We start from the raw sequence: 7,051 nt of genomic DNA, 5'->3' as shown, positions 1-7,051 counted from the left end.
AATAATAATAATAATAATAATAATAATAATAATAATAATAATAATAATAATAATAATAATAATAATAACAAGAGCACTCAGTGAGCACAAACCTCTGCTAAGGCAACACCAATGTCTTCTCAACAATTAGCCGGAGATAATTTTTAGAATGAGAATATTTGAAATAAACTCGACTGCTCTCACAAACAAGAATACTAAAAATGAACCTGACTGCTCTCAAAAATTAAGTTTAAAAAATCAGAAAAATAATCTAGAATCCTCGTCTGGTACCATATCTATCCCAAAGTCTAATCAGTTTGTGCCAGTCATGAGGCTAAACATCACTGAAAGTTTCATCCGAACCCATCCAACAGTTCTTGAGATATCTTGTTCATGGACAAACAACCATGACTGAAAAAAAATATGTCTGCCTTCACTAAGGCAGAAGTGAGGATGATAATAATAATAATAATAATAATAATAATAATAATAATAATAATAATAATAATAATAATAATAATAATAATAATAATAATAATCTTTTTGTTTATTTTAGATTAATAACAATAATGATAATAAAAGACATACAAAAACTTGACAGAAAAACTAGAAAGTTGTTGACAATGTATGGAGCCTATCATCTAAAAGCTGATGTCAACTGGCTGTACCTGAAGAGAGACCAGGGTGGAAGTGGCTTAATTGCTGTATAAGAGTGTGTACAGATGAAAAAAACCTACTAGAATACTTACAGAACTGTACAGAGAAACTACCAATGACAGTGAATAAGGAACAGGTGATCAAATGTGGAATAGGAGAAAGGGACAAGAATTCAAAGAGAGCACATTAGACAAATTGAAGAGAAATCTCTGCATGGTCAATTTTGGAGAGCCACTGAAGATGTTTGTGGAATGTATATCTTTTTTTAACCTGGGCTTGGTTAAAAATAGGCAATTAAAAAAAATGAAACAGGGAGCCTAATTGTAGCAGCTCAGGAGCAAGCGATGAAAACAAACAACTTGAGGAAATATGCATATGGGGAGAATGTTTCAGAAAAATGTAGAACCCGTGGAACTTGGAATGAGACAGTGGTACACATTACAGCAGAATGTTCCAAGTTGGCACCAGAAGAATATAAGAAATGAAGGCATGACTAAGTTGTAAAAATGTTACACTGGAAGCTTTGCCGGAAATGAAAAATTTGAAGCTGGATACACATGGTATGAACATCAGGTCTAAAGAGTGTTGGAATTGGAGAATTGTAAGATTTTGTGGGACTTTCCTATTCAAATGGACAAGGCACTAGAAAATGATAGACCAGACAACAATTGTAGATAAGGAAAGGCGAAGTTGCTTAGTAATCAACCCATCATGTCCATTTGATTCCAGGATTGTAGAGAAAGAGGATGAAAAACAAAACAAAAAAAATACAATCCTTTGAAATTTGATAAAGCCAATGAAATAAGAGAATTAGGTGAAAGCCAGCCATACAAATATTTAGGAATCAATGAACTAGATAGGATACAACACATACAAATGAAAGAGAAAATAAAGAATACTATAGACGAGTTAGATCAAAACTGAAAACAGAGCTCAATGCTAAAAACAAGATAATAGGTATTAACACTTTAGCCATCCCAGTTATAAGTTACAGCTACAATATCCTTAACTGGACACTAAATGAACTATCTAAAATAGACAGGAAAACAAGAAAAATAATGACAGGATCTAGGATGCACCACCCAAAATCTGACATAGAAAGGCTATATATACAATGTACAGAAGGTGGTAGGGGTCTTATACAGCTGGAAAACTATTATAAAATAACCACCATAGGACTGCAAAAATACCTACTTGAAAAGCAAGGAAAACTAATACAAATAGCCACAAAACACGAGCAAAACAAAAAACTGTTTTCAGTATTTAAGGAAGCTGACAAATACAAACAAGAAATCATACTTAGAAGGGAAGGATACATAGTATATGACACGAGAAAAAGAAGAAAAAAAAAAGGATTGTGATGGGATCTCTCTGATTCAGGAGGACCTCTAGGGATAATCAAGGAACGCCATCATCCAAGAACAAGAACCCATTCCAGCTTCTTTCTTGTGGCTCACAGGTCTACACTGCCATTTTTGCAACTTTCACTCACCTTTCGATAAATTCACTCAAGGACAGCACCTTCCTCTCCACCCTCAATTTCCTCTTCAAATGAAATCTGAAAAAGTCGATGTGGGCTTTACCAAAGAGGAAAGTTTCTGTCCTCATTCCTTTCAGCCTTATATACATATATATATTACACACACACACACACACACGCGCACATGCACGCGCACATGCACGCGCACATGCACGCACACACACACTGGGCTAATCTAGTTCAATTAATAAATTTCTACTGCATTAGAAGTACAGTATTGGACCAATTATCCAACAAGCTTGGGACCAGAAGTGGCCTAGATTTCTGGATTTTCTGGAGACAATCTAAATCCTTGTCATTGTCATCATCATCATCATCATCATCATCATCATCATCATCATCATCATCATCATCATCATCATCATTTCCGCTGGGCAGTTAGGCAGGAGATAGCAAGGCTAAGAGCCACATCAGATTCCATAGTCTGTTTTGGCATGATTTCTATGGCTGGATGCCCTTCTTAGTCACTTTACAGAGCATACTGGGTGCTTCCTTTGTGGCACCAGTATACTTAAAATATGAAATAAACTATGAAAAGTAAAAAACTAAATTGTATTTTCTGTTGTGTCTGGGGAGAGTCATTTTCTTTTTGTACCTTATAATTTAACACACTTATTGGTAAAATTTCCACTTATTTCTTTTTTAATTTTTTTATTTTTTCTAAAAACTATTGAAAAGGTTGCAAGATGCAACAAAAATTTTAGAAAAATAAAAAAATAATAAAGAAGAAATAAGTGGAAATTTTACCGGTGAGTGTGTTAAATAATAAGGCACTAAAAGAGAATGACTCTCCCCAGACACAACAGAATATGCTTCAACACATGAACTGACATAAAGAATCTTGCAAACCAAATCCCAAAACGAAATAAATTGTATTTTTCAGATTCAAATTAATACATTTTAAAAGCAGGGTTTCTTTGATATTTATTAATTCATAAAAAATTCTTAAAATATCTCATATTTCTAACATCTACACAGTTATAATGTTTATAGGATGAAAATTAAACAAAGAAAAATTTAACAGATATAAGTACAGGTTGTAAACTTTTGAAGCAGAGAATGTTTAGCATTTATCAATCCACATAAAAAAGGTTAAGAACAAGATTATTTTTAACACACCATATGCAGATTAACCATCTTCATAAACAAGATCAGGTTACTCAATATTCTGCGATGTACATTGCAGAATATTGCACAGTATCCAGAGATTTCTTGAAATTCTGTATTTCTGGAAGCTGAATAAGAAGTTTGGTTCTCTATATTGTTTCAATGCTGTAATGGATAAAAGACCCCCTTTGGTCATGAATGACCATGGGATTGCACAAGACCAGGTAAGGTTGTCTATGGAAGACTAGCAGTGGCCCATGCATAACAGCCTCTCCACACCACTGATGTTATCCAAAGGAAAGGCAAAGGCAGGTACAGCTTGTCACCAGTGACGTTGTAACTCATTTCCACAGCTGAGTGAACTAGAACAATGTGAAATAAAGTGTGTTGCTCAAGAGCACAACACATAACCCAGTCCAAGAATTGAACTCACTACCTCATGTTTGTGAGCCTGATGCTCTAATCACTGAGCCATGTGCCCTCATTGTATTACATAACAGACTGTACTGTATTACATAATAAACTCTCGTTGTGGGTTTGTGATGCTGGATGTGTATGATGTTGATGACCATCTCTGTGTGGTTTGGCTGGCTACATGTATTATAAATGAAGCAACACATGACCTTTTAACATTTATTGATGAGAATGATTAACTGTGTTGGATATCTAAAAAAGAAAGATGCATATAGAATAACTGTCAGCTGGGAGGAGAGAAATGTGCTGTGTGTTGCTGAAGCTTAGTTATGGTACATCATGTGTGAGTGTCTGAAGTCATCTCTTGTTTAAGGTAATCTGCTTGAGTGCCTGAGGTGGCTTGCCGTTGAGTTAGGTGCCAAACTGTTTACGTAGAGTAAAAAAGGGGTGAATTTTAAATCATCCGAGAAGCAATATGCCACAACTTCACTCTAATTGGTTGATCTATTGTTGTTGGCACTCCGTCGCTTACGACGTCGAGGGTTCCAGTTGATCCGATCAACGGAACAGCCTGCTCGTGAAATTAACGTGCAAGTGGCTGAGCAATCCACAGACACGTGTACCCTTAATGTAGTTCTCGGGGATATTCAGCGTGACACAGAGCGTGACAAGGTTGACCCTTTGAATTACAGGCACAACAGAAACAGGAGGTCAGAATAAGAGAACGTTGTGGTGAAAGAGTATAGCAGGGTTCACCACCATCCCCTGTCTCGTGGAGCTATAGGTGTTTTCGCTCAATAAACACACACAACGCCCGGTCTGGGAATTGAAACCGCAATCCTATGACCGCAAGTCCGCTGCCCTAACCACTGGGCCATTGCACCTCCATGGTTGATCTATAGATCAATCTTAAGAAACTGTAGTGGTTTATTCAGGATCCCTAACTGAATATTTCGTGGTCAGAGTTCAAATCACTATAGATGTATTACAGATGTCTGTAATTGGGAGATGTAAACTTTTTGTCATTTATATATATAAATTGTCCAACCCATGCTAGTACAGAAAGCGGACATTAAATGATGCTGACAATGATGAGAAGATACATCATGGCATAAACCAAACTACTGGATGTTGTTATACATCATTGGTCACAATGCACTTTGCATTGTTTTAGCTTTTGAATGACACCACCCCACTGGTTAGATCAGGGGTTCTCAACCATTTATTATCTATGGATCCTTTTGATTACTATTCTATTCTGGTGGACCCCACACCCATTAGCTATTCAATGTTTTAAAGACTAGTCTTATAGATACTTTTTTCAAAATTTCTATTTTGTTTTTGCCCCATTAACTTGTATAGGTTGAACCCTGTAAAATATTAGAGAAAGAAACCTAGCTGTCTCTTGCAATAAATACCAATACATACATTGAAAGGAAATTTTTTTCAAGGGCCCTTAAAATATTGTTGTGGATCTCCAATTTACTATTTTGTTGTGTGTACCAAATCTTATATGACCCAAATCTTATATGACCTTCAGGGGCCACATGGGCACCAGTTGAGAACCACTGGATTAGATGATCAGGCAAATGTTCCCCCTGACTGGAAGGCTATTCCATCACAGTGTCACCCATTTACAACTGAACAGACTGAAGCAATGTGAAATGAAGTGTTTTGCTCATATATATACACACACATATACATGCATATGCATATATATATATACACACACAACATATCTGCCCTAATACTCCCACCCTAATACTGCCCACACATTACTTTCCCCATTCAGCTTCCATGCTCCTTTTGAAATCTTGTGAACTCCCCCATCCATTCACCCTCTCCACTCCCTCGTAACTTGGGTGTACAGTCCCTGCTTCTCTCCTCGTCACATCTTCACCATCTTCTCTCTCTTTCCCCCCCTCCCATCTGATGTAACCATGTTTCTGCTCTAATGCAAGACACCTTTTCCGTCCCTCAATATTATTCACCCCCCCCATCACCCGTTTGAGGGGTCTTGTCTTGCAACTTACTTGGTAAGCTCAATGCTGCTGGTGCCACATAAAAAGCTCCTTATACATTCTGTAAAGTGGTTGGCATTAAGAAGGGCATCCAGCTGTAGAGACCATGCAAACCAGACAACAGAGCTGGGTGCCGCCTTCTGACTTGCCAGTTCCTGGCAAACCATCCAATCCATGCCAGCATGGAAAACAGATATTAAATGGTGATGATGATAATGATGATGATAATGATGATGATATACCATCTACCAAATTCACTCACAAGGCTTTGGTCGGCCCAAGGCTCTAGTAGAAGACACTTGCCCAAAGTGCTACACAGTGGGACTGAACCTGGAGCCGTGTAGTTGGAAAGCAAGTTTCTTACAACACAGCCATGCTATATTTGATATATATATCATCATCATTTTCTTCATCATCATCATCATCGTTTAACATCCGCTTTCCATGCTGGCATGGGTTGGATGGTTTGATCGGGATCTGGGAAGCCAGGAGGCTGTACCAGGCTCCAGTCTTATCTGGCAGTGTTTCTACAGCTGGATGCCCTTCCCAATGCCAACCACTCTGTGAGTAGTGGGTGCTTTTTATGCGCTGCCAGCACGGAAGCCAGTCAAATGTGGCATCAGCCACGTTTGGATGGTGCAGTTTACGTTCCACTGGCATGGGTATCACAACTACAATTCCATTTGATTTTCATTTTGATGTTGATATACTTGACTCAAGCACAGCAGGTTGCCCTACAATCCAAGGTACTTTTGAATGGGCTGGGGCTGGTTATGCGAAACTGGTATAGGATACAGCCATGAACTCACTTTATTTGCCGGGTCTTCGCAGTCACAGAATATATATATAACTTCCAATGAATATATATATATTCTTCTATTCTTTTACTTGTTTCAGTCATTTGACTGTGGCCATGTTGGAGCACCACCTTTAGTTGAAGAAATTGACTCCATGACTCATTCCTTGTAAGCCTAGTATTTATTCTATTGGTCTCTTTTGTTGAACTGCTAAGTTACAGGGACGTAAACACACCAACATTGGTTGTTAAGCGATGATGGGAGGACAAACACAGACACACAAATACATACATACATACATACATACATACATACATATATAAATATACACTACAGGTTTCTTCCTGTTTCTGTCTACCAAATCCATCCACAAAGTTTTGGTTGGCCTGAGGCTATAGTAGAAGACTATAGACCAATGTGCTATGCTGTGGGACTGAACCCAGAACCATGTGGTTGGAAAGCAAGCTTCTTACTGCATAGCCACTCCTGTGCCATATATATATATATATATATATATATATATATATATATATATA

The sequence above is a fragment of the Octopus bimaculoides genome, chromosome 16, assembly GCF_001194135.2.
Source record: "Octopus bimaculoides isolate UCB-OBI-ISO-001 chromosome 16, ASM119413v2, whole genome shotgun sequence".
Taxonomy (NCBI): Eukaryota; Metazoa; Mollusca; class Cephalopoda; order Octopoda; family Octopodidae; genus Octopus; species Octopus bimaculoides.
This window is presented reverse-complemented; position numbering follows the sequence as displayed.